Source organism: Apis cerana, linkage group LG10 (assembly GCF_029169275.1).
Source record: "Apis cerana isolate GH-2021 linkage group LG10, AcerK_1.0, whole genome shotgun sequence".
NCBI lineage: Eukaryota > Metazoa > Arthropoda > Insecta > Hymenoptera > Apidae > Apis > Apis cerana.
The window spans coordinates 1,548,363-1,574,916 of record NC_083861.1 but is presented as its reverse complement, the minus strand read 5'-3'; the positions used below and the strand labels follow the sequence as shown (position 1 = coordinate 1,574,916).

The 26,554-nt window shown below is 31.4% G+C and overlaps 1 long non-coding RNA gene across 3 annotated transcripts in view; it reads left to right on the top strand.

The window, feature by feature from the left end:
• Positions 1-26,554, top strand: part of LOC107996036 (uncharacterized) — a 227,934-nt gene that overhangs the window by 77,240 nt on the left and 124,140 nt on the right. Inside the window, exons 3-4 of one of the 3 annotated variants that reach the window (XR_009831282.1) lie at positions 675-1,044; positions 1,115-1,758. The exons of 1 other annotated variant lie outside the window; for it this stretch is intronic. This is a non-coding gene — a long non-coding RNA (uncharacterized LOC107996036). Of the gene's footprint in view, positions 1-674; positions 1,045-1,114; positions 1,759-3,705; positions 8,961-26,554 lie in introns of those variants that run through there. One more of the 3 variants, XR_009831290.1, reaches the window with a different exon arrangement.

Sequence of the window (26,554 nt, the reverse complement as noted above, 5' to 3'; positions counted from 1 at the left end):
TTTTTTTAAAATTCGTTTTTATAAAAATATAATAATTAATAATTTATATTCAATAAATCGTTGGTAAATGTCGTATACATAAGTGCATATATTTTGTGAAATTTTTCGAAATTCTTTTATACGCAATAAATAATTTTTTATTATTTTTTTATCTATTTTATAAATTTCTTAAAATTATTCTATTTTTATTACACGTTTTTTCGAATCCACGCGTCCATCGAATTATTTTTCTTGAAAACAATGAAAGTGCACATGTAATATTTGTAATAATTTTTTTTTAATAACGCTAATCTCCAAAGAATTAAATATAAAAAATAATTAAATAATCATATAATATAAACCAAAAGAACAAAGCACACAAAAATTCCAATTCCCAATACATTTTATCCTCCATCCAAATCCTCCCTCACCATCAGCATTCAGTAAACATCCTCGTCCAAACCCGAGGACGAATGATCCCTCCCCACTTCGAAGAATTCCCCCACACACATACACACATATACTTCATCAACTTTATCTATCCCCAAATATCTCCTCGAGAGGTTCCCCCAAAAATCCAATCCTCGATTCCCAAACGGGAAGCGGTCCCTCATTATCGCACCTCGACGCGGTATGTTTGCTCGAAAACGTTCAAGGATACCTTCCAGCCGGAAATAACGGCCTTCTGTACGCAGATAGCCGGAAGGAAAGCGTCTTAAGGACAGATTAACGCGGGCATCGATCAAGCTGGCGAGAATCGGTGTTTCTCGGGGGAGGAGTACACCTCTCTCTCGTTCTTGGTAAACAGCGGTTTACCACGGGGATCACGTTTCCCTGGCCAGGACCACACCCGGCAGCGTTCGTGTTTGCAGCGTTAGTCGTCTCTAGACTGCACGTGGGCCACGCACGTGCGTGTTTGCGACGAACACGACGCTTCCTGGCGCGATAACCGTCACCAAACAGTAAAATCGATGGACGCGGAATATTTGACGCCAGGATTTTTCTTTGGAGGATACCTGGTTGGGTCATTCTGCGGGAGGAACATAGATTTGTATTCAACAGAGGGTGTATATTTTTTCCTTATCTTCTTTTTTATTTTCCTGGCTCTTTCTTTTATACTCGTTTTTTTTCTCAGAGTGTCGAATTTTCCGAGGAGATCCTTACACCAGCTGGTTGGTTGACGTGCCAGGAGTGATTCATTAACTCCATGTATACTTTCCTTCGGATTATTGGACGTGGATGGAAGTTGAAACGATTGGATCACGTGTCACGTGTCTCTGGAATAATTTACAGGAAGCTTGGTGATGTTTGGAGACGTTTTAAAGTAATGGATTTTCTTGAGGATAGTTTTTTGTGTAAATACTACATCGGTAAAGATTTCACCCTAGTTCATCAAATAATGTAAGGAAATCATTTATTAAGTTTTAAATGGACAAACGGAAAAGAAAGCAGAGAAACTGATTTTGAATGAGATAATTCATGTATTTAATTTTTAATATGTATAAGATCATTTTATACAAAAGAAAATTAGCAGAAATTTAGTATTGATTTTTATTTAATATTTTAAATGAGATGTATAATATCTTTACTCTTATCTAATATTTGGAAGTTTTTTTAAAGCATTTACCCAATTCAATCCTAAAAAATAAAAAAATATTAAATAATATATTTCAAGTAAAGAAGCAATTGTATATTCATCGTTAAAAATTCGATATTTTCGTACGTGTATTATACATTCTCTTCTTAATCGAATATATATATATATAGACGAAATATCAAGGAAACGATATTTTTTTATGGTTACACACGAATTACGAAAAAAAGAGTCTCCAACGTCGACAGATGATCAGAAAAAATTGCAACACGAAATGATCCCCAAAGACAAAACTGTATTCAAAAGATACAGAAACATGTTCTACCCTCTCTCACCATCCTCTTTATACCAATGTCCCATTGAACGCAACTTATGGAAGACCGTTCCACGAAGTTGCCTCGCGGATTTTCGTGGGGACCCATAAGCCCCCACGTAGTCGACAATGGCCTCCCACCTCGCCCTCCCTACCTCCAAACCGCAGCAGTTTCTCATTCCATCCTCCACCTTTCGGCGGAGCCGAGGGAAAGGATCGTAGAGTAGCGAGAGGCGACCAGCCACCAGGGGGTGCGCTACTCATTCCGGCGGCAAGATTTAGAAGCCAATTTTCGCGAGCATTGACCAGACTCCCTCTGACTACTTCTCCGTTCGATCCTCTTTCTTCGACCACCCTTCTTTTCGTTGTCGTGCTTCCTCTTCCGTACCACGTTTCTCTCTCTTTCTCTCTTTCTCTCTTTCTCACTATCGCTCTCCTTTCTCCGCGTTCAAATACCGTGGACCACGGTGAAAAGAAGCTTCGAAAATATAGCTGGCCGTTGACTGACCGCCGGATACAAGAGTATGGGGTTGGAATTGCGGAAGGAGGATTTCTTTAACGGTACCCACCTAGGGATTCGGCTGATCTGAAAGTATAAGAATCGACAGTTTACCAAGGCCGGAAGAGTGTCTTCTATGGAATATCGTTGCTCTGGTGAAATGGTGAAATGGAAAAATAAAGGGGGTGGCGAATTCGTAATTGTTTCCCTTGAGAGATTATGAATGGTGCGAGGAACGGTGGAGATAAAAGAGAGATTGGAGAGAGGATTTTGTATTATATCTAATCGTAAAATTTTGTGAATTGTGCGTGAATTTAAAAACTGGGAAGTTATTATGGAATAAAAATAGTTTTTTATTTTTCTTCGATGAAAAAGAATATTTTATCGTATTTTCAAAAGGATGTTTCAATTCGAAGTGGCCGCAAAAAACAATACACCAGTCGGGAAATAAAACATTCTTAATTAGTTATGCTCATTTGGCATGTAAGGTTTATACATCGTTTACCTTCCACTTCAAATAGAGGTTTCATAAATGTCATAGTCACACTCTTCAATATTGCCTTTACTCTTACTCTGTTTCTGAACAGTTAATATTACAGATAACTGTATAAACTTGTATAAAAATGAAAATATAATTTCATTATTATTTAAGAGTCATCTAATTTTTAATTTCATTTGGAATTGAATCAATTAAAATAGCGTTTATAGAAATTTCTATTTGATAAATACATGAGATCTCGATTTTCGATTATCAAAGAATTAAATTAGATTAGTTTTCTTGTATTAAATTTATTTTATTTTTAATTATTTTCTTCCAGACGATTTACACAATTTACAAGAACTATTTATTCTCTGTTTGAGCTGATTAATCGAGATCCTATTTTCTTTTTCTTATCATAAAATTTTGATTATTTGACCAATATAATATCAAGCTTCAAACTTCTAAATTTAAGCTCTCCTACTTAAAACACTATAACACGCACACTAAAATTATTATCAAAACAAAACGATAAAAATATAATTCCATTAAATTTCCATTAAATCATTTCATTACATAGTTAAATCGATTAAAACGATTAAAATTTAATTGCGTTTGATAAATAAATGTTTACTTTTCTTATCACAAAAATAAAATTTTATCGATTGCTCGCTATAATAATAATATATCTATTAAACATCTAAGACTATTTCATATCGCATACGTCCAAATTTAAATTTTCTATCTAAAACCCCGCAGCACGCGCGCTAAAATTATCATAGAATCCAATTTAACCCCCGCCCGGCATCAGGTATGAGTTAAAATTCCAGAATCCATTTCAGGAACCCGGTTCGTATCAGTAAACGTCGTCCGGCGTTCCATCGTCGATCGTGAACGTTAAATGCACCGGCTACGTCGCGTCCAGGCATTCCTAAGCGTCTGGGTGACGCTTACGAGGGATCAAACGGGGCGCGTGGTCCGTCCACGGGGATGCCAAACGGTCCAACGATGAAATTAGAGTAAGCGACGTTGTCGTCCGCAGGCCCATGTCAATGAGGCGGCCCGTGGGATAAGCGGAAGGACGTGGATGGATCGTCTGAACGCCGTCGGAAAGACGTGGACGCCAAGAAGGACGAGAGTACAACCGGGAACGTCGTCGGTTGTACACGCAATTACTCTCCCTCGTCATATCCGACGCCGGTCTTTTCATTACCCTTCTAAATGGCGCATGAAGTATACCTCTCTTTCTCTGCCTCCTCTCCCTCCCCCTTATCTGGGACTCTGTGTCAGTTGAAATGCCGCGGATAGGTGAGCTTTCCATCCGTCCCTGTTGCACTCCGTCTGTGTATGGTACCACGTCGCGTAACGCGGCCACCGAGTCCAATAATTACTGGTACCCGGGGAACAATGGGTCGTGCCTGTCATAACTGTCATCTGCGGCAATGGCCTGGCGTTATTTAAGGCCGGGGGGCTTATTAACTGTAATGACTGGCCGCGGAGACTTGTTTCGACTGACCCCAGCCTCGACGTTGGAGGATACTTCTTGGTTGCTTTGATGTTTCTTGGAATGGGAGTAGTTGGGAAGAAAATATGAATTGAGAATTATTATGAAGGAAGCGATAGTTGAGAATTTTATAAATTTTAATAATTCAAATTATTCTTAAATATTGTTCTTTGATTTGGTTCTTAATTTTCTCGATAACTTGTAAAATTATAATTTTTAGATGCGGTAGAATTAATAGAGAGACAAGATTAAAATTCGAGTAAAGAAATTTTTGTAATTATGGAATGCAGATATTTTTTTAGATTAATTATTCTATATTATATTTTGAAGAAAATGATACGTTTGTTTGCAATAAAATAGAGATAACGATGCTTTGCATATAATTTTCCATTTCGCACTTCTAATGTCAACAATTCTTCAATACAAATTGTAGGTATATATATATCAATCTCAAATAAAATTTCATTTCCATTGTTATGTAAGAAGAGACATTTATATTGTTGTGAAAACAGATAGTGTACACTTCGGATATTAGAGTATTTAAATAAGGAATATTATATTATATTATATCATATACTTCGATGACAATCGCTTGAATATTAATTCTCTCAATCCTCAATTATTTTTGAATATCGAAAGAGGTATTGAAGGATGCAAGTGAAAGGATTAAACCTTGGAATTAAACGTCGTTCGTAAATTCGCGAACATCTATGCAATAAAGATGATTATTACGTTTAATCCTTGGAAGAGAGAAAAATTAAGAGTTCGTTTATATCGGATTTATTAAATATAATTGTTATCAAGGATTAAATCTTGATAGCCTTATGATAAATAAATGATCTCTCTCTGAATTCTTTGAAGTTTTTATACATATCTAAAAAAAGATTGCTTATGTAAATTTAGCAAGGACAATCCTTGGCAAATAATTTATTCGCCGAGAAGAAATTCACGTCGGCACTCACTGAGCAAGGACAATCGTTATCGAAACGCACGAGAGAGCCTTTCGGAATCATGATGACCGTACGCATTTTATGAAGCTGTAACTTCATGTCCATGTCCTCGCTGCCGTACGAACTCGGCCGAAGTTATGATAACGTATCAAACCGTGTTACAGCACTTTCGCGGAGGTATCTTTATTGGCCTCTTACTTAATGGCTCGTGGGAAGGATAGTATATTTACGCTAATCGCCTGTTGCGGTAGCAAGCACAAACAGTAAGAATGCCGGACCACGGTTACATCCTGTGAATACGTTTACTCTGTATCAGTAACTCTGGAACACCAAATACCTTTGATCACAATCGCTGAAAGCACTTTAGAATTTTTCACCTGTCTTTATAGTAATAGAATTTTCTTATTTTGAATTTTATTAGCAACAGATTCCTTGCTTTTATCCAATTTTTTATATGTATTATGAATGCAATGTATCGAACATCGTATAATTTTAATTTAAGTAAAAAACTTTTTAAATATTTTCTATACACATTTTCTTTTATCTTGGAATATTAAATACCCAAACTGTTCTGTAATCAGTGTCATTTTACATTATTTACATATTTATATATCAACAAAAACTATTCGAACTATAATTACACCGTCGTAAATTATGTTCCAAGATATCTTAAGAATTCTATTTTTTAACCAGTGAAATTTGCATTCGTTCGATACGAATAAGAATTTATAATTAATTATAAATTCAAGAAAATGATCAAGAAAGTATTATTTAAAACCTATCTATTCTATGTAACAAAACACAGATATTAATTAAGAATTTAAAACATCCTAAACTGTACCCTACGATCATCATCCCTGCATAAGGGATTAAAATGCCGAATTTCACCACTTGCCCTTTATTAAAAGCTTCTCCTCAACTTACCCTCTTCTCACTCTCGCTGAATCGTTATCATCAAGTGTCCCTATCCTATCCTGTCCCATCCCAACCCCGAAATTACTCAGGAAATTCTAACCTTCCCCTAAAACCGATCCCGACCGATTCCAAAACGACTTCGGAACTCGATCGGCAGAATCCAACGAATGCGCCCGGCCGACGGCGGAACAGGAGGCAGAATCCGCGGTGATCCACGTTCACGCGTGGTACGCTCGTTCGGTCGCGCTTCCGGGGCCGTGCACAAGCGGACGTTCCATGGAACTCGGCGAGCGGATGCGCTATCGAATCGGCTTGGTAGCCGGCGCATGCCTCGCGCTCGTCAGATTGTTCGGCTCGCGTTCGAGGCAACCGCAAATCGATAAGCGGTTATCGCATGGAACGACGACGAGGGAACCGGCTTCTTCGAGAGGGTATGAGCGTTCCTGCAGCTCTTCTTTCGTCCACTTCGACCGAGTATCGCGACGATAACGCGCCAGGTACGCGCTTCCCAGACGCGCCGAGACGATAAACTCTCTGAGAGAGGGTAGCTCTCTCTCTCTCTCTCTCTCGAGCGCGTCGGAAGGAAGCCTGCACTTTGTTATTTTTGAAGAAGGAGATTAGTGTGGGATGAATGTCGGCTGATGGGAAGAACGTGGGACGGGGGTGGAAGGTTTTGGCTTTCTTTACAAGCTGTATAATGTATGTTTCCATGGTATATTTCAGGGAAGTATGCGTGTAGGAATCTTTATGATGTTTAGATTTAAAGAGTATTGTATATGCGTGAAGGGTTGATGTTCTTGGTTTGATCTTTTTTTTTTTTTTTTAGGAACGTGAGGAAGATTGGGGATGTGGAAAAGATAACTGACAATATAAATAAATAAATAAGAAAATGTAAACAAATAGTTATAAACGTGTAATGTATAATATGTATCTCTTTTTATAATCATGCTCATTATTATTTTCTTATTTTTCGATTTAGATTCATAATAAAATTTTACGTTTTCGATTTTCATTATCTCGATATAAGTCACGTTTTTTATCATATTTTATTCATTTTTCTTTATCGATTTGTTAAGTAAGTAATAAAAATATAATAAGAATGATATTTAAACATATTTCTTTTTTATTGCTTGTAATAAAAATAGTAATCCTTGTTTGTGTAAGAGTGATATAAGTCTAATAATAAAAATCATCCACAGAAAATTTGATTATGTATTTTAATTTTCCGGAAAATTACTATCTAATGATATAACTTTATATAATAGATATTAATAATGGTTTTCATAAAAGAGAAACATCAGTAGACACTTTTTAATATTATTCCATTATCAAATCTCTTCATCTCCCATTATCTAATAATTACTTAACATTATTAATGATTACTAATAATATTATTTTAATTTGAACCATTTTTGCATCAAGTGGCTCATATCATGGTTCATAACATAAAAAATAAACAAGCGAATCGAGACTAAAACGAACAGCTTGACTATTCATAATTTCTTCTGATCTTTTTTTTAAATATATCAATACTAACTATAATTTTCTCTTTTTTAGATGTCACATATGTCACCTTAGCGAGAAATGCAATAAAAAACATTATGCATATTATCTAAAATTTTTTTGTACAGTAATATCATTTCAACGATTACGCGACAATGAAGGAGATTTCACATGGGCGATCCATCGAATAATCCACTAGCACTGGCTATCGCGAGTTTTCCACACACGTGCCGTTAAAACGCCGACTGAAATAGCCTATTAAAATGCTGACTGAGCCGGTGCATTCGCCTTTAACATGGCGGACAGCCGGCCCACCACCAAACTTTTAATTCAATTCGTGGCAGAGCGGAACGACTGCGAGTTTCGCGTCTCCGCTGTCGCCGGAACTCGAGCTGCGCGACGGATGACCGGGATGTTAACTCGATTGGTTACCATACTCTCTTCGCTCGTAATGCGTTTATCGAGCGGCTTAACGTTGCCATAACCAGCGGCCACGAGGATTCCTTTGTACATTCTGCGACGAATATTTCCTCTCTTGTGCCCCTGGCGATAAAACGGGTCAATTCTCGATCTCGTTTGTCAAGTTTTTAATCGTGTTCGTTCTAAGACGAATTTTTACTTTATCCGATTGTTCGAATTTTGATCTTTCTCGAAATTTTTTTTTCGGAAACTTTGAAAAAGCTTATTCGTTCTTTCTGTCTCTCATTTATTATCAATTTATTAAGTATCAATCGTATCGATTAATTCTTCAATAGCAATCAAAGTATTGAATATTTTTCCAAATGAATTCAAAGATAATTGAGATAATTAAGAAACGCATTAATAACACGTCTTATGATATTACGTATGCTATTGCGTGACTTTGTAGAATACGAGCCGACGCATTATCGTAGTTTTAAATCTGTTGGAAATAAATTATAATCACAATCGAGCTATTATAACATCATTATGCGTATCGTTATGCGCATGTCACGTATTTTTCACGTCATTCCAAAATTTCGTTTTTCATTATTTTAGCATGATGGAAATATATCTTGTAGCCGTGATGTCACGTGCCATAATTCATAATATAATAGCGTGTAATTACGTGTGATATAATTAAACGTGATATTAATTTATTACTATCTTTAAAATTCTGTCTTACAATAGGTGTAAAATAATTAAAATTCTATTGTATATTTTGTAATGTATTGAAATAAAATAAATCAAAAATTAAGTGACAAAATTATGCTGCATCATCTTTATCCTAACGGTACCAATTGATAATAAATCAATTAAATAACTAGATTAGAATTATTTTGAATCACCCATGAAACAATAATATCAATTCTAAATCGTTTATATTCTATATCATTTATATTTTATCTCACAAAATTGATATAGTAAAATATCCCTAACGTTATTTAATCAAAATCGAAGATATCAAAATAATTAAAATTCAAAATTAATTTTAATTATTTTGGATTATTCATATATTCCATTCAATGATACCAAGTAAAAATCAATACTAAAACAATTGATTCCAAAATTAAATATCTAATTCAACTTAAATTATTTTAGATTATTTTCGCTAATAAGAAATTAATTTCAAAATCAAATAACTAAACTTAAATTTCTCCAAGTCATCCATTATCAAATAAAGTCAAACAACCAAGTAGCTAAGTAACTTCAAACGAAACCAATCTATAATAAAATAACTTCAAAATTAATTTAATTCAAATTATTCCTTACACTCTTTTTAATTACTTTTATTTTATCGATATCAATTATTAACCAACTCAGATTCTGAATTCCCTGAAGCCGGACGATACCTTAAAAATTCTCCACCATTAACTTTCTTAATATATGAATCATCTTCCGGGTATACCATAAGCTAAGCCAAACAGGAAGGAAACAATTTCCGAATTCCACGCACGCTTCCAAACACTTAGCCCGCGAAATACAACGGCCGTTATCCTCGGTTTCCGGCCAAGGCTCCGCTCGTTAATCGGCCGCGTTTCGGTGAAAGCGTCGCGCGGCCATGCGACGAGGAAACACGCGCCGCCGGGATAATGGCGTTATTATACTCGAGAAATAGATCGTATCGTAACACGGACGAGAAGCAGACTCGCGGAAGGTACATCCTCCACTATCGCCCCGGCTCACAACGTTCTCCTCGATCCTTGCAACCGGTGTTGTGAACAACGGCTGTTGTTCGCGGCTCGTGTCGCCAAGACTCTTCCGTTTCCCTGTGATTTACGCTTGAAACTGCAACAAAGGCCCTCCACATGTCGGGGTGAATGTACTTTAACCCCGTACAACAGGGATTTTTATTTTCTTGTGGGAAAAAATTTTTTCATCGCGCTTCCTTTCAGCTTGGTGGGAGAGATGATGAACGATAATTAAAGCGGATCCTTTCGCAAATTCATATTTTTTACGTACGTAATAATTAAAAATGTGAAGTCACCCTTTAAAATATTATAAATATTTTATTCTTTTGTTAAAGAATATTTTTTTTAATCTCACATTTTAGAAACGTAAAAATGTAAAGTTTTTATCGCTTCATGCAATAAAAAATTTAATTAATAAGATCTCTACGAAGATATATAGAGTTTTCTATATTTTATTTAAACTAGAATTAAAAGATGTATAAAATTTTTAAATTTTAATATATATATATTTACACTTTGGAATATTAATTTCTTTTTCTTTTTATGCTATGTATATTTTTTACTTTTGTCCATTTCTCATAATTTATTTATTAATTTCCTTATAATAATTTATTCATTTATTTAATAGATTAAATAAAAGTAAAAGAATTATAATATAACTTAAAAAAAAGTATGATATTTCTTAACTACATGTTAAAAACAGCCATGTCATGATCGAAAAAAAAAGTGTTTTTATAAATAGAAAATAATTTCAATTCGGAAGGATGTTATAGATCAATTTGGATGGTGAAAGATCGAATCCAGGCAATGAATTATTGGTTGACCACTGACGGGAGTCGAAGGAAATCGTATGAGTGACGTGTTACCAGAGAAGCAGTTAATGGGGAGAAGATGGAAACTGTCGCGGGGATTCGTCTTCTCGATGGATTCAATAAGACTCATGTTTTTCTATCAATCTAATACATATATTCTAGAAATATATAAGACATATAAGAGAATTTATTTATCGATTATTCCAATTTATTAAAGAAAATTTATTAAAAATATAATGAAATTGATATGAAGTTTTATCTGTAAATACATTTGATTGAAATTATCTATTCTTATTATAATTAAAGTATATCACAATTTACTATTACTATTATTTACCATACTATACTACTATTTACTATTTCATCTACCATTCTCAGAACTTTCCATTTTTGATAGAAACTTAATAATTGATGCGTATATTTAGCAAACCACAAAAATCACAATATCTGTCTCCTTAAAAACAAAATCCTTCCCTTTCAACCACAGTCTTCCAATCTGTCTTCCATGATTCATCCAGCACCTCCGCTTTCACGTACTCCTCCAAGACTATACATTTCGATATCAAACTCCAATTTGTATACCCTCGCCAACAAAACCAACCCCTTCTAACAATCCACGCCGAAGTATCTGCCAAATATCGCTTCATCAAATCGACCACCACACATTATCCATACACACACGTATCGCACAATAAACAGTCCCTAGAAGCTGCTCTCTAGAACGCAAGAACGTTCATCGTGGAAGATTAAGTTTCTATCCGGAGGGCACGCCAGTCGAGTCGTGCCCCCTCCGACTAAATTCGTGCAAGAACTCGTCGCGGCGAGAAGAAAGGTAACGAGAGAAAGAGAGAGAGAGAGAGAGAGAGAGAGAAAGAGAGAGAGAGAGAGAGAGAGGGTTAAATCGGCCGATAGAAGCGGTGGCAGGCTGTAAGCATATCCTGGTCAGGCAGACCAGCTGACGCGGGTAATAATGGCGGATCACATGCATTAACTTTAATTAACAGTTTCGCGTGGCTCTTCGCACAACTGTATTAAGCGTGCCATTGTTGGCCACGCGACACTTTCCACTGGATTAACCAGGCGAGAAAAGCTCCGAGCTTTTAATCAAGGATTGGAGAAGTATTTAACTAGCCGATGAGCTTCAATTACGGTTGAATTGAATTTCGAGAAATTTTAATTACCAATTGAAATTATCAGATCGTTGTTAAAAATTTCGTATTTTTTTGTGTGAAAAAGTCTATTTCTCGTTAAATATATATTATTATAACGCTATAATGAATTGAAATGTGGGGCTATGTAATTTTTAATTATTAAGATCTAATGTACTTATATGTATATTTATTTAAATTATTTTTTTAAAGTTATTTGTTGCTTATATTTTCTTTCATCTGTCAAGTATTTAAATTGTAATATCTTTCTACAAACATGACAAGAGTATATTTTGTTAATTTTAACGCCTAAATAGATTAATCCATACTTTTATTAATTATTTGCGAAAGTTTCCATCTCGTCGATTTCAATTGATCTCGAAATATATTATCGAGAACTTCTTATCGCAGCATAAATATGACATACAAGATTATCAAAATCGAAGAGAAGCACATTTTTGTAAATTAATCACTTCACTTTTTTTATAAGAAGAGAAAACAAAAATTCAAGTCATTTCGAGCCGCAAGTATATTAGTTGAGATTTAATACAATTCCTTCGAATATTAGGGCACATTACCTGGACAGTTTCTCCGAGAAACCATGGCCCATTTCATTTATTCCGGCCTGATTTACGGGCGGTCGGTGTGGATAAGTGGTCTCGCGATGAACCAGTTTCGTCTCCTTCTCTCTTTCCTTGATCCATATTGTCTCGGGCGTTACTTCTTGTTCCACCCTCGCGTGCCAGCTCATTTGATTAACGATCCGTCCAGCGTTTATTGCTAGACGCGAAGATGCAAATTGGACTCGTTTCGAGCGTGTTTCCGGAGAGCTCGTTTGCGCAGAAAGAGCTAGTCCAGCGAAGCCTTTGCTGACTAATTGAGCTGTCCAGAATTGGAATGGAGTGTTTTTGTTTCTTTGTGAAACGCCCTGGAATGGTAAGAATGAATTCGTTGGACCGGTAATATAAATTGGATTGGTAATAAAGGAGAAATTTTCGAGGTTTTCTATTATTTTCCATTAGAAAAATTTAATTCGATGTTTATCGCGTAAAAATTACAGTCGTCGTTGATATATTTTCGTAAAAAATTCATTTGAAAAATATTTCGAAGATAAAATATACATTTTCAACAGATTTTGAGCTTCGTATATGAAGAAATCTAAGATTCGATTATATATAATCAGTTTGATTATAGATTGGTATTAATAGTGAAATATTAAATAGCAGTAAAACAGTTTATAACAGACTGTAATTTGTAAGTATTTATCCTAATTATTTATCGATTTATGTACATTCTTTTGTTTCCAAGCCTTGAGTAATTGTGCACCCTCTGTTCAAACAATATTTCAAGTATTCATTTCAAGTACTCTTTTTCTTTTAACTATCCTCGAATACTTTTCATTTACGTTGTCGTGCTATTGTAATAATTTTATTAAGTACAACAATTTATATAATTTATGTAAATTTAGTATAGATTTTATTATATAATTCCTATGAAATTAATAAAAATTCATAACAGAAATAGATACAGTAGAATCAGACGATAATACGCAGACTTTTTACGAATTTGCATCTATCGTTCTATTCCAAGAAGATAAATTTTCTTCTATCATCGTTACAAAATTGATAAAAACATTCATCAAAATGATATTTTCAAAAAGTGCAACCATGATATAATAAAATATAATAAGAATGGAATCATCATTCGACGACAACTTCCAACAACTATAACTACTTGTTCCAATTTTTCGCTCAAATCAATCATCGCGTCAAAGCTGCCGAATACTTAATTTAACAAGAGAAGGAAAACCACATCTATAATGTCAATTAATTCGGCAGAACGTCCGTTATCGTGGCTCGTGTCGAAACTACCTTAAACGAATCTTGTAAGACATCTGGCTGGAGACGTCGGTGCCCCGATGGGGCTTCACGGTTCCGCTTTCTTCGATGGGTGCATGTTGAGATCGTGCGGAGAAGGACGACGACCCGACGTGCACCCCATGTGCCAGGTATAATAAGATGTCGGCCATAAACGTCTTAGCACTTTGCGGGATGCGCTTAATTGATCGTCGCCTCGACTCCTTCGCCGACGACAATACTCCATCGTGACACTGAATGAGCGGCATCGCGGCTCTTTTCCATGGCTCGAGTTGCCATGTTTTCTCCCTCTTTCTCTATCTATCTTTCTCTCTTTCTCTCTTTTCCTCCCTATTTATCTATCTCTTTCTCACGAGAGACCACGAAATCCCGTGGCGCGGAATTCCTCGAATCAAACTGTCTACCGTTTCACGGAAGTTTCACCGCAGCCACGGTTTTGGTTCTGGCGTTTTTAATTAGGAGAAACGACGGAGACGTACCCGTTCGTGTAATAATATGATAATTGGATAAAAGGATGGGTATCTTTGGGGAGATTTAAGATGAAAGTTTTAAGGGACGATGAATCCTTAGTGGTAGATGAACGATTTTGTGGAAAATCGGAATGAGTGTATTTGTTTTGAAAAATATCCGTGAAATCTAGATTTTTAAATATGATATTTCTGTGAATTGAATAATGTTATTTCAAGTTATTTTGTTACTTTTAATACTTTTCCTCCGAATTTTTCAAACGTTTGTCAGAATTGCAAATGTTATTAGAGGATTTGTTGCATTCATTTCGTATATTGCAAAAAATTTAAGATGGAAATTTTAAGAGACAAGGAAATCCTTAGAGATATCGAGATAGATGGATGCTTCTGCGGAAAAATGAAAGTATTTGTTTCTGAAAAAGATTCATATTTAAATTAATTTATGAATTGAAATTCTTGTTGAAATTACTTTGCTATTCATAATACTTTTCTTTCGAGTTTCTCAAATATTACAAATATTGCCAAAGAAAGTTTGTTGCATTCATATCATTTTGCGTATCTTTGAAAAAGTTTAAGATGGAAATTTTAAAAGATGACGAAATTATTAAAAAATTCCGTGGAAAAATGATACGAATGTATTTTATTCTTATTCTCATTAATTTCAATATTAATCTCCCAATCTTATTTAAAATTATATTTATATTTATATTTATATTTTAATCTTACAATTTAACAACTTTTCAGCTCATTAAATGTTTCAAATATTGTGCAAGAAGGTTTGTTGAATTTCTTGCGCCATGGAGGTGAATAGAAAGTGATTCAGTATTGATGAAGAAGCTTCTGGTTAGAATCATGCTACTTGAGTTTTCATACTACCCAGTGTATGTCGTAAGTCTTCGCTTCGTTTGATGAATGAACTGTTCACCGAAGTCATTGACATTTTTATTCGCTATAAAGAATGTATTGTATCGTTTAATGTTCTGATCAAATTCTTCAAACTTTCTAATAATTCAATGGATCTCTATATGCTAATTTCTCGTTGTGAAATTGTGAGAAGATATGCGATAGTCATTTCGTTGCTTTATTATATTACAAGCAAATTATGAGAGAATGATTGATCGCGACGCATGTAATGTGCAGTTAATCGTTGGATAAGCAGAAATTACGAGCTGCATCAGATGCCAAATTGCATCAGAATGAGTCGCAGCACGCGCTGTCTATGTTTATTTTCAATTCGCAATAATAATCGAGAAAATCGCTTGTATATTAATAATAAATAAATTTCACTAATGTAAAAATAAATATCTCTGTACATTCTACATCCAATTGAATTCCATCGCATTCTAATCATTCGAAAATGTAATTATATATCCAAATTAAAAGGCAAAATTCAAATACGTACTCTGAGAATAAAACTCTCTAGTGTTAGTTTTCTTGGAATATTAATTGAGAACTATGTTTGAGAGTTATCCTCAAGTTATTGTAAGTTATCCTCAATAATTATAAATGCAACGTCCATTTGAGAAAAATACTCACGAGAATTTGATCGAATAGATTCACACTCTAATTACATAATTAAAACTATTTCAAAGTGCAAATTCTCCCTTTTAAAATTAAATACTAAATATTCCAAGAATGCATATATTCCAATTATCCCAAAGCACATATTATAAATACTCTTCAGAACCTTACTCTCAAATAGCATTCGTATTCTATACGTTCATTAATTATTTCAAATTATAAAGCCCTGAAAAGCCTTAAATTAAAACATAACTATTCCAAAATTGCAAAATATATTCCAAATATATTAAAATAAAGAAAAAATACATATCAATTATTATAAAATGTAATAAATTATTTTTCAAGCCTCCAATTTCAGCAATATCTTCTTCTTTGAGAATATTATTTCTTTAAATAGAAATTTATATTTTTTAATACTCCAGTTGATGTATCTTAGCATTTTCTATAAAAATGTACGAAGGTATATAAAAAAAACTTGTACTTAGAAAATAATTAAATTTAATTAAATATTTTTTAAACTAATGGTTTTTTACCATAAATGGGCTTATAGATTTTTACAAACAATGCCAAGATACATAGGCTAGTGTATTAAAATGTATATAGTGTTATTTAAAAAAATACAATTGATCTTGATAATTTTTTATCAATTCATTTATTAAAAAATTGAGGGCACGAGAATATTGCTTTATTGAAAAAGCATTCAACTTTTATTCGAATTCATTTTTTAATATTATGAAAAATAATATAAGTACATCCAAGCTCAAATAAAACTAAATTAATTGCTAATTAGAAAATATGTAACTTTAATTGTAAATTATATTCAATAAATGTTATTCTTCAATAAATAAATGAGTTTTTTTATTTAAAAACCATTTATTCCTAAGCCTACATTCCTTTCAATCCTTTAGGCTTAAATAAATCAAATATAAAAATATTAAGTATTAAAAAAGTAAATATATTTTTAATATATTATATTATATTATGAGTACAAGCACAAATGTAATTAAATCAATTGTTAATTAAAAAATATGTAATTTTAATTGTACATTATACTCAATAAACGATATTTTTCAATAATAAATGAGTATTTTATTTAAAAAACATTTATACCTGAGCCTATATTCCTTCCAATTCTTTAGATTTAAGTGACTTAAATATAAAAATATTAAGTATTAAAAAAGTAAGTATATTTTTAATATATTATATTATATTATAAGTATAAGCACAAATGTAATTAAATCAATTGTTAATTAAAAAATATGTATTTATAAATGTAAATTATAATGATGATCAATAAATGATATTTTTCAATAATAAATGAATTTTTTATTTAAAAAGATTTATACCTTAACCTACATTCCTTCTAGTCCTTTAGATTTAAGTAAAATATTAAAAAATGATTTCAGAAAACATAAAAATTTTGTAAGGTAAGTATATAAAAGGTAAGTATGAGGTAAGTATAAATTTCTTTTTAAATTGTATTTCTTTTTTTAAAAGTTTATTACGTAAATTGGTACATTTATTTACATTTTCAATGTTCATTTACAAAAATTTTTCGAAATTTTAAAGGCCTGGCGTTTAAATTTCAGTATATATACAAACATTGGTCTGTTTATTTACATTTTCAATGTTTATTTACATTCTTGATTTATTTATTTACATTTCCAATGTTTGTTAATAAAAATTTTTCGAAATTTTCGAAATTTTAAAGGCCTGGCATTTAAATTTCGGTATGTATACAAACATTGGTCTGTTTATTTACATTTTCAATGTTTATTTACATTCTCGGACTGTTTATTTATATTTCCAATGTTTATTTACATAAAATTTCGGTCTGTTTATAAATATTGGTCTGTTTATTTACATTTTCAATGTTTATTTACATTTTTCAATGTTTATTTACATTCTGGGTTTGTTTATTTACATTTTCCAATGTTTATTTACATTCTGGGTTTGTTTATTTACATTTTTCAATGTTTATTTACATTCTGGATTTGTTTATTTACATTTTTCAATGTTTATTTACATTCTGGGTTTGTTTATTTACATTCTGAGTTTGTTTATTTACATTTTCCAATGTTTATTTACATTCTGGGTTTGTTTATTTACATTTTTCAATGTTTATTTACATTCTGGGTTTGTTTATTTACATTTTTCAATGTTTATTTACATTTTTCAATGTTTATTTACATTCTGGATTTGTTTATTTACATTTTTCAATGTTTATTTACATTTTTCAATGTTTATTTACATTCTGGGTTTGTTTATTTACATTTTTCAATGTTTATTTACATTTTGGATTTGTTTATTTACATTTTTCAATGTTTATTTACATTCTGGGTTTGTTTATTTACATTTTTCAATGTTTATTTACATTCTGGGTTTGTTTATTTACATTTTTCAATGTTTATTTACATTCTGGGTTTGTTTATTTACATTTTTCAATGTTTATTTACATTCTGGATTTGTTTATTTACATTTTTCAATGTTTATTTACATTCTGGGTTTGTTTATTTACAGTTTTCAATGTTTATTTACATTCTGGGTTTGTTTATTTATATTTTTCAATGTTTATTTACATTTTGGATTTGTTTATTTACATTTTTCAATGTTTATTTACATTCTGGGTTTGTTTATTTACATTTTTCAATGTTTATTTACATTCTGGGTTTGTTTATTTACATTTTTCAATGTTTATTTACATTTTTCAATGTTTATTTACATTTTTCAATATTTATTTACATTCTGGATTTGTTTATTTACATTTTTCAATGTTTATTTACATTTTCAATGTTTATTTACATTCTTGATCTCTTTATTTACATTTCCAATGTTTATTTACAAAAATTTTTCCAATTTTCGAAATTTTAAAGCTTTGGCGTCAAAATTTCGGTTTGTTTACAAATATTGATCTGTTTATTTACATTTTCAATGTTTATTTACATTCTCAGTCTGTTTATTTACATTTTCAATGTTTATATACAAAAATTTTTGAAAATTTTCAAAACTTGTTTGTAGAATACTTACCTTTACTTACCTTTTATTACTTACCTTTTATTACTTACCTTTTTACAGCTACTTAATTAATTGTTTTTCAACAGTTTTCTTAATTTTAAAGGGTTAAGGAATATAGGAAAACAGGAATATACAAGATTAAGGATTATGGATAAAAGGAGCATAGGAACCCAGGAATACTTAGGATGGAAAAATATGGATAAAAAAAGTACAGGAACATAGGAATTCAGAATTAAGGAATATGGAAAATTGGGGTATAGAAACAGAGGAATATTCAGGATGGAGAAATATGTATAATAGGAATATAGGAATACAGGAATATTCAGGATGGAGAAATATGTATAATAGGAATATAGGAATACAGGAATATTCAGGATTAAGGAATATGGATAATTGGGCTATAGGAACAGAAAAATATTCAGGATGGACAAATATGGATAATAGGAATATAGGAATACAGGAATATACAGGATGGAGAAATATGGATAATAGGATTATATATATTTTATATGTTATACTTACCTTTTTAAATCTATTGTTTTCTGCGATATTAAATCTTTTTCAACAGTTTTTTAATTATAAAAATACTTACCTATTTATCATTCATTTACTTCCCTCTTTTTATAACTACTGTTTTTTGTAGCACTAAAAATTTGTTAAATTTACGAAATATTAGAAACATTTATCACTTAGATACTTACTATATTATTATTTCATACTTTCATATTTTGATATAAATTAATTAATTCTTTTTTCATCTAATTAATAAGAAGACTTCCGATAGTTTTTGGAAATGAGTTCAATTTCTTGGAATCTACAAAAATAATGGAATTGATGTTAAAATACTGAAAATTTCCTAATAATAAAACTAATGAATAATCATATTATTCATATAAATATATGAATAAACTAATTAATCATATATTTACCGTTTCTATACTTACTTTTTTACCATTTTTTTCTAATGTTGCCATTGTTTCAGAGATTTAAAATATTTCTTGCCATAGTTAACAAAAATCTACATTTAATTCTTACTTCTGCTATGAATACAAAAAATTCCTATACGTTTTTAGTCATTGTAATAATTTTTAATTAATGAAAGAATAAACTAAAGCCTGTAATTTTATTATTTGAAATATTTAATTGTTCTTAAATATAATAAACTATAATTATTAAAATGGTGTATATAATTAAATGAATATTAAAAAGCATTTCAAATAAAAATTAAATAATTACAAATTAAAAAATACAAGAGGAGTTATTTATTTTATTATATGTAGAAGCGTAAAGAATTTATAAGAATGAAAGTTGCAATAGAAATATACACCTTTTAATACTCTAGTTGATGTATCTTGGAATTCTCCATAAAAAAGTACTAAGGCATAAATAACAAAGAACTTATAATTTAAAAAAATATATAAATTTAATTAAATATCTTTTAAACTAGTGGTTTTTTACTATATAAAGGCTTAAAGCTTTCTTCTAAAGACTGTCGTGATACATTATATGATTAATTCTAAAAAAAAAACATTAAAAACAGAGAGCAACTGAAGATAGCACATTCGAAAACATTCAACTTATAATTTTTAATATTGTGAAGAATAAACGAGATATTTAATGAAAAAAGAATAAGATCCAAATTCCTTGAGCGATAGAAACACACTAGTCCAAAAACTCGACTTTGCATTTGGAGAATGTAATACGATAGGAGAAATCGAAAAATATTTCCAAGAAATGATATCAAATTCTCGGAATCTCAAAAATTTTTGGAAATATTTGATATATTTAAAATATGTGCTACAATTGTGATATTTTCAATTCTTGTGAACTGTAATATAAGAACTAATTGTATTTTTGATGAAAATTATATACTCTCTGAATTCCACCGAAAAAGTTTTCTATTTCTATATTAACTCAACTGCAAGACTCTGGCGAAGCTTGGTTTCACTTTCAATCTTTGCTTATAAAAAAAAATTCACACTGAGAAGGGATAGGAGGAACCAATCATTGAGTTGGAGGGCGGTTTCCAAGGAGAGGCTCACGCGGGATCGTGTCGCAACGCGTGGGTCAGGACTTCTGCTTCTACGGTGCATTCATATTTTTAGTACATTTTTTATAAAATCCTAAATTTTTTAAGAATATAGGTATCTATATTATTTGGAATATTTCGATTGTCTTTTTACTAGCGATTGCGTAATAGAATATATTGAGTATACGAATATTATCTGAAATATCAAATTAGTTTTTGGAAATATTAAAAAAATGTTTCGAATAAAAATTTAATGGTTTCATGGGAGACATATACTTTTCCTATTTATTTTTTTGCATATAGTAGCGAAAAGAATTTACAAAAAAAAATGTTATTTTTTGCAATAGAAGTATACACTTTTTAATACTCCACCTGATGTATCATGGCATGCTTTATAAAAAAGTATTGAGGCATATGTAGCAAAAAACTTACAGTATAAAAGATATTTAATAATTAATAACTATATTTAATATTAATAATAATTAAATACCTCTAAAACTAATGGTTTTTTACCATGTATGGCTTAGAGATTTTTTTTAGAAAATATCGTAATACATCGAATGATGTATTAAAAACTATACAATTCCATTTGAAGAAATAAAATTGACATTGACAACTTTTTTATGGGTCCACCTACGAAAAAACTGAGGTCACCAGAATGTAGCCCTTTCGAAGCCATTCAACTTTTATTCCAAGCATTTTTTAATATTCTGAAGAATAAGCGAGATATTCAAGAAAAAAGGCTAAGATCGGAATTCCCTGAACGATAGAAAAATTTTTGTCCAAAAATTCCACTTTGTATTAGGAGAACATGATACGATAGGAGGTCGATCGAAAAATTTTTCCAGGAAATGACGTCGAATTCTCGGAATTTTTAAAATTCTTGGAAATGAGGCCCGATTCTTAGAATTTCTAAATTTCTTGGAAGTGACGTCAAATTCTTGGAAATTTCGGAATGTTCGAACAATAGAACGATACTTTTGGCCAAAAATTCGATTTTCTACTAGGAGAACATAATTTAACAGGAGTTTTTTCACATTTATCGTACATTTACCGTACTCCTGCTCACTTTTTTACCATTCCTCTTATCGTAGCCATTTTTTTAGAGCTTTAAAGCATTCTTTCTTCCAATTTATATATATATTTAGATTTTTACTGCTTGTACGCATATCTCCTCGTATTTTTAATCGTTTTTATCATTTTTTAAATTTTTTAAAAATTCGAAAATACTTTGAGCACTGTCTTTTTATTATTGGGTATGAATCGATCGTTTTTAATGACCAATTGCATAATATAATGCACCCGGTGTCCGATTAATATTATCTGGTATATCTCGCTTATTTTTGGGAATATTAAAAAATGTTTCAAATAAAAGTTGAAGCATTTCATGGAAGGAACGTCCCTCCGTTATTTATTTTTTATACATAGAAGCGTAAAGGATTTATAAGACTGAATGTTGTTTGTTTAAATAGAAGTGTACACTTTTAATATTCCAGTTGGTGTATCTTTGCATTCTCTGTAAAAGAGTATTAAGGCATATATAGAAAAAAACTCATAGTATAGAAAATAATTAGTTTTCATTAAATATCTTTTAAACTAATGATTTTTACCATTTATGGTCCTATACATTTTTGTAGAGAATGTCCGGACACGTAGATTGGGCTATTAAAAATATATGTTGCCAATTGAAGGAATAAAGTTTTGGTTGATAACTTTTTATGGGTCCACCTACGAAAAAACTGAGGTCACCAGAATGTAGCCCTTTCGAAGCCATTCAACTTTTATTCCAAGCATTTTTAATATTCTGAAGAATAAGCGAGATATTCAAGAAAAAGGCTAAGATCGGAATTCCCTGAACGATAGAAAAATTTTTGTCCAAAAATTCCACTTTGTATTAGGAGAACATGATACGATAGGAGGTCGATCGAAAAATTTTTCCAGGAAATGACGTCGAATTCTCGGAATTTTTAAAATTCTTGGAAATGAGGCCCGATTCTTAGAATTTCTAAATTTCTTGGAAGTGACGTCAAATTCTTGGAAATTTCGGAATGTTCGAACAATAGAACGATACTTTTGGCCAAAAATTCGATTTTCTACTAGGAGAACATAATTTAACAGGAGTTTTTCACATTTATCGTACATTTACCGTACTCCTGCTCACTTTTTTACCATTCCTCTTATCGTAGCCATTTTTTTAGAGCTTTAAAGCATTCTTTCTTCCAATTTATATATATATTTAGATTTTTACTGCTTGTACGCATATCTCCTCGTATTTTTAATCGTTTTTTATCATTTTTAAATTTTTTAAAAATTCGAAAATACTTTGAGCACTGTCTTTTTATTATTGGGTATGAATCGATCGTTTTTAATGACCAATTGCATAATATAATGCACCCGGTGTCCGATTAATATTATCTGGTATATCTCGCTTATTTTTGGGAATATTAAAAATGTTTCAAATAAAAGTTGAAGCATTTCATGGAAGGAACGTCCCTCCGTTATTTATTTTTTTATACATAGAAGCGTAAAGGATTTATAAGAGTGAATGTTGTTTGTTTAAATAGAAGTGTACACTTTTTAATATTCCAGTTGGTGTATCTTTGCATTCTCTGTAAAAAAGTATTAAGGCATATATAGAAAAAAACTCATAGTATAGAAAATAATTAGTTTTCATTAAATATCTTTTAAACTAATGATTTTTTACCATTTATGGTCCTATACATTTTTGTAGAGAATGTCCGGACACGTAGATTGGGCTATTAAAAATATATGTTGCCAATTGAAGGAATAAAGTTTTGGTTGATAACTTTTTATGGGTCCACCTACGAAAAACTGAGGTCACCAGAATGTAGCCCTTTCGAAGCCATTCAACTTTTATTCCAAGAATTTTTAATATTCTGAAGAATAAGCGAGATATTCAAGAAAAAGGCTAAGATCGGAATTCCCTGAACGATAGAAAAATTTTTGTCCAAAAATTCCACTTTGTATTAGGAGAACATGATACGATAGGAGGTCGATCGAAAAATTTTTCCAGGAAATGACGTCGAATTCTCGGAATTTTTAAAATTCTTGGAAATGAGGCCCGATTCTTAGAATTTCTAAATTTCTTGGAAGTGACGTCAAATTCTTGGAAATTTCGGAATGTTCGAACAATAGAACGATACTTTTGGCCAAAAATTCGATTTTCTACTAGGAGAACATAATTTAACAGGAGTTTTTTCACATTTATCGTACATTTACCGTACTCCTGCTCACTTTTTTACCATTCCTCTTATCGTAGCCATTTTTTTAGAGCTTTAAAGCATTCTTTCTTCCAATTTATATATATATTTAGATTTTTACTGCTTGTACGCATATCTCCTCGTATTTTTAATCGTTTTTTATCATTTTTAAATTTTTTAAAAATTCGAAAATACTTTGAGCACTGTCTTTTTATTATTGGGTATGAATCGATCGTTTTTAATGACCAATTGCATAATATAATGCACCCGGTGTCCGATTAATATTATCTGGTATATCTCGCTTATTTTTGGGAATATTAAAAAATGTTTCAAATAAAAGTTGAAGCATTTCATGGAAGGAACGTCCCTCCGTTATTTATTTTTTTATACATAGAAGCGTAAAGGATTTATAAGACTGAATGTTGTTTGTTTAAATAAAAGTGTACACTTTTTAATATTCCAGGTGGTGTATCTTTGCATTCTCTGTAAAAAGTATTAAGGCATATATGGAAAAAAACTCATAGTATAGAAAATAATTAGTTTTCATTAAATATCCTTTAAACTAATGATTTTTACCATTTATGGTCCTATACGTTTTTGTAGAGAATGTCCGGACACGTAGATTGGGCTATTAAAAATATATGTTGCCAATTGAAGGAATAAAGTTTTGGTTGATAACTTTTTTATGGGTCCACCTACGAAAAAACTGAGGTCACCAGAATGTAGCCCTTTCGAAGCCATTCAACTTTTATTCCAAGCATTTTTAATATTCTGAAGAATAAGCGAGATATTCAAGAAAAAAGGCTAAGATCGGAATTCCCTGAACGATAGAAAAATTTTTGTCCAAAAATTCCACTTTGTATTAGGAGAACATGATACGATAGGAGGTCGATCGAAAAATTTTTCCAGGAAATGACGTCGAATTCTCGGAATTTTTAAAATTCTTGGAAATGAGGCCCGATTCTTAGAATTTCTAAATTTCTTGGAAGTGACGTCAAATTCTTGGAAATTTCGGAATGTTCGAACAATAGAACGATACTTTTGGCCAAAAATTCGATTTTCTACTAGGAGAACATAATTTAACAGGAGTTTTTTCACATTTATCGTACATTTACCGTACTCCTGCTCACTTTTTTACCATTCCTCTTATCGTAGCCATTTTTTAGAGCTTTAAAGCATTCTTTCTTCCAATTTATATATATATTTAGATTTTTACTGCTTGTACGCATATCTCCTCGTATTTTTAATCGTTTTTTATCATTTTTTTAAATTTTTTAAAAATTCGAAAATACTTTGAGCACTGTCTTTTTATTATTGGGTATGAATCGATCGTTTTTAATGACCAATTGCATAATATAATGCACCCGGTGTCCGATTAATATTATCTGGTATATCTCGCTTATTTTTGTGAATATTAAAAAATGTTTCAAATAAAAGTTAAAGCATTTCATGGAAGGAACGTCCCTCCGTTATTTATTTTTATACATAGAAGCGTAAAGGATTTATAAGACTGAATGTTGTTTGTTTAAATAGAAGTGTACACTTTTTAATATTCCAGTTGGTGTATCTTTGCATTCTCTGTAAAAAGTATTAAGGCATATATGGAAAAAAACTCATAGTATAGAAAATAATTAGTTTTCATTAAATATCCTTTAAACTAATGATTTTTTACCATTTATGGTCCTATACATTTTTGTAGAGAATGTCCGGACACGTAGATTGGGCTATTAAAAAATATGTTGCCAATTGAAGGAATAAAGTTTTGGTTGATAACTTTTTTATGGGTCCACCTACGAAAAACTGAGGTCACCAGAATGTAGCCCTTTCGAAGCCATTCAACTTTTATTCCAAGCATTTTTAATATTCTGAAGAATAAGCGAGATATTCAAGAAAAAAGGCTAAGATCGGAATTCCCTGAACGATAGAAAAATTTTTGTCCAAAAATTCCACTTTGTATTAGGAGAACATGATACGATAGGAGGTCGATCGAAAAATTTTTCCAGGAAATGACGTCGAATTCTCGGAATTTCTAAAATTCTTGGAAATGAGGCCCGATTCTTAGAATTTCTAAATTTCTTGGAAGTGACGTCAAATTCTTGGAAATTTCGGAATGTTCGAACAATAGAACGATACTTTTGGCCAAAAATTCGATTTTCTACTAGGAGAACATAATTTAACAGGAGTTTTTTCACATTTATCGTACATTTACCGTACTCCTGCTCACTTTTTTACCATTCCTCTTATCGTAGCCATTTTTTTAGAGCTTTAAAGCATTCTTTCTTCCAATTTATATATATATTTAGATTTTTACTGCTTGTACGCATATCTCCTCGTATTTTTAATCGTTTTTTATCATTTTTTTAAATTTTTTAAAAATTCGAAAATACTTTGAGCACTGTATTTTTATTATTGGGTATGAATCGATCGTTTTTAATGACCAATTGCATAATATAATGCACCCGGTGTCCGATTAATATTATCTGGTATATCTCGCTTATTTTTGGGAATATTAAAAAATGTTTCAAATAAAAGTTGAAGCATTTCATGGAAGGAACGTCCCTCCGTTATTTATTTTTTTA